This window comes from Trichechus manatus, unplaced genomic scaffold (assembly GCF_000243295.1).
Source record: "Trichechus manatus latirostris isolate Lorelei unplaced genomic scaffold, TriManLat1.0 scaffold00290, whole genome shotgun sequence".
NCBI lineage: Eukaryota > Metazoa > Chordata > Mammalia > Sirenia > Trichechidae > Trichechus > Trichechus manatus.
Window position 1 is genome coordinate 1,486,502 of NW_004444226.1, and position 3,261 is coordinate 1,489,762.

At 41.4% G+C, this 3,261-nt stretch overlaps 1 pseudogene; it reads right to left on the reverse strand.

Moving 5' to 3' along the window:
* Positions 1–259: 259 nt before the first annotated feature.
* Positions 260–1,218, reverse strand: LOC101346805 (olfactory receptor 2T29-like; annotated as a pseudogene).
* Between the last annotated feature and the right edge of the window lie 2,043 nt (positions 1,219–3,261).

Genomic DNA, 3,261 nt, shown 5'->3' on the forward strand with positions numbered 1-3,261 from the left:
CACCGAGTTCCTCCTTCTCTCTCTCTCTCTCTCATTTGAGAGTTCGACTTTTAATTCTAAATATTTTCATTATGCATTTCCCAAGAATATGAATATTCTACAGAATAATAGGGCAATATAGGTAAAGAACTACTTTTAAAAAAGGGTGAAAATGATATGACACACTGTGATATGAGACTGTGAGGAATACTGTTGGTATAAGATCCAAAAATTTTGACATGTAGAGAGAAAGAAAAGAAAATGTTACTACCAAAATTGCCTACTTTATATTTTCTTGAAAGACAGGTTCCACATTCAACATTTTCTTCAGAGCCCCTGTGACATCTTTATTTCTAAGACTATAGATTAAAGGGTTTAGTACAGGAGTGAGGATACTGTAAAGGAAAGATACTACCACATCCTTCTCCGGGGTATGGTAGGAGCTAGGGACCATGTAGGTGTAGATGGCAGCTCTGTAGAAGAGGATGACCACAGTCATGTGTGAGGAACAGTTGGTGAAGGCCTTCTTCCAGCCCTCTGCCAAGTTCATCCTGTGGGAGGAGGATGAAAGAGTAGGAGCTTGAAATGACTGTCACAGGGATGAGGAGCATGAGGATACAACCACAGGTACATGAGTGTCTCAATGAGTGAGGTGTCAGAGCAGGAGAGCTTCATTATGGCAGGCCCTTCACAGAAGAAGTGATGGATCTCCCTGGATCTGCAGAAGGGGAAGGTCATGGTGATGGGAGTGAGCATGAAACCATCCACTGAGCCCAAGAACCAGCAACCAGATGCCATGAGGAGACATACACTGTGGTTCATAAGGATGGGGTAATGGAGAGGATGGCAGATGGCCATGTATCGCTCACAGGCCATGGCAGCTAGAAGGAAAAATTCTGATCCTACTAGTGTCAAGCAGAGGAACATCTGTACCCCACATTCAGGAACTGAGATCTTTTTGACACCTATGACCTGGTTCATAAGCATATTCGGCACAGTGACAGAAATGTAAATCATGTCCATGAGAGACAACTGGCTGATAAAAAAGTACATGGAAGTGTGGAGGTGGGCATTAGAGTGTATCAGGAGGATCAGGATGGCATTTCCAGTCAGGGCCATCAGGAAAATCACAAAAATGACCACACAGAGCAGAGCTGGGTGTTTGGATTAACTGAAGAGTCCCAACAGGATGAAACTGGACCCTCCAGTGTAGTTGGCCAGGCTCGTGGTGTTGTCCATGAGGTTTCACCTAGGGCATCAAGGAGAATTTTGAGGTTACACAGATCACTCATGAGGATGTGACCTTCTGAAATGTATGTTTGGTACAGGTGTGTGGGTATGCACTCATGTGGGCCCAATTTTGCTAATATAAGACAGTTCCATAGATTGTAGAACTTTTGTGTTGATTTGGGGTATTATAAATCACTTGTAATTCAACAAATTTACCATAAAAAAAAGTAAGTGAATTCACAACTGTGGGTTGCAAGGATTGGTAGCTTACACTGCAGCTGCCAGAGTTCATGGTAATGACATTTCCTGATGAAGGTGTCCTCTCTCAAGATGTAGTAGGAACTTCAAAAATCACTTCCCCATGCAACACAAAGAGTGAAAAAGAGAAATCAAGGAAAAGACAGACAGAGAGAAATCAAATTTCTTATTTCTAAAGTGTTTGTTAAGATAGTAAGAATTGAATTAACCTCTCTGGTTTAAGGAACCACTGGGATCTTAAAACTATAATGACATGGCTGACCCCTCAAAGAACACAGGGGACAGAAGGGTGAGGGGCACAGACTCTGTAACCGGACTACCGCTCTGGATCCACATCCCCTCTACCTGCACTGTAAGCTACTAAACCTCCATTTCTCGGTCTACTCAGAGGATAAGAATAAATTTTGACCCTAATGTATGGTGAGAATTGTAGGTACTATCGAGTTGGTTCTAACTCATAGAGACTCTATGCACAACAGATCAAAACACTGCCCTCTCCTGTGATATCCTCACTATCGTTGTTATGCTTGAGTCCACTGTTCGAGCTACTGTGTCAATCCATCTCGCTGAAGGTCTTCCTCTTTTTCACTGATCCTCTACTTTACCAAGCATGATGTCCTTCTCCAGGGACTGGTCCCTCCTGATAACATGCGCAAAATACGTGAGACGAAGTCTCGCCATCCTCCCTTCTAAGGAACATTCTGGGAACTTTTTCCAAGACAGATTTGTTCGTTCTTCTGGCAGTCCACAGTATATTCAATATTCTTTTCCAGCACTATAATTCAAAACATCAATTCTTCTTCAGTCTTCCTTATTCTTTTCCCAGATTTTGTGTACATATGATGCGATTCAAAATACCATGGCTTAGGTCAGGCACACCTTAGTCCTCAAAGTGACATCTTTGCTTTTTAACACTTTAAAGAGGTATTTTGGAGCCCTAATGGCACAGTAGTTAAGAAGCTGGCTGCTAACCAAAAGGTTGGCAGTTCGAATCCACCAGCCACTCCTTGGAAACCATATAGGGTAGTTCTACTGTGTTCTATAGGGTTGCTATGAGTTGGAATTAACTCAATAGCAACGGGTTTTTGGTTGCAGATTTGGCCCATGCAATATGTTGTTTGATTTCTTGACTGCTGTTTCCATGAGTGTTGATTATAGGTCCAAGTAAAATGAAGTCCTCGACATCTTCAGTATTTTCTCCATTTGTCATGATGTTGATTCTTGGTCTAGCTGTGAGGATATTTGTTTTCTTTAAGTTGAGATGTAATCCATACTGAAGGGTGTAGTCTTTGATCTTCATCAGTTTAAGTGCTTCACGTCCTCTTTGCTTTCAGCAAGTAAGGTTTTGCCATCTGCATACGGCAGGTTGTTAACGAGTCTTCCTCCAATCCTGATGCTGAATTCTTCATATAGTCCAGTTTCTAGGATTATATGTTCAGCATACAGATTGAATAAGTATGATGAAAGGATACAACCCTGATGCACACCTTTCCTGATTTTAAACCACACAGTGTCCCCTTGTTCTGTTCGAATGACTGCCTCTTGGTCTATGTACAGTTTCTGTATAAGCACAATTAATTGTTCTGGAATTCCCATTCTTTGCAAATATTATCCATAATTTATTATGATCCACACAGTCAAATGTCTTTGCATAGCCAATAAAACACAGGTAAACATCTTTCTGGAATTGTCAGCTTTCAGCCAAGATTCATCTGACATCAGCAATGACATGGTGAGCATTAGATTAAATAAAACGATGACAATACTTAGAACATTACCTGGCACAGATGAATA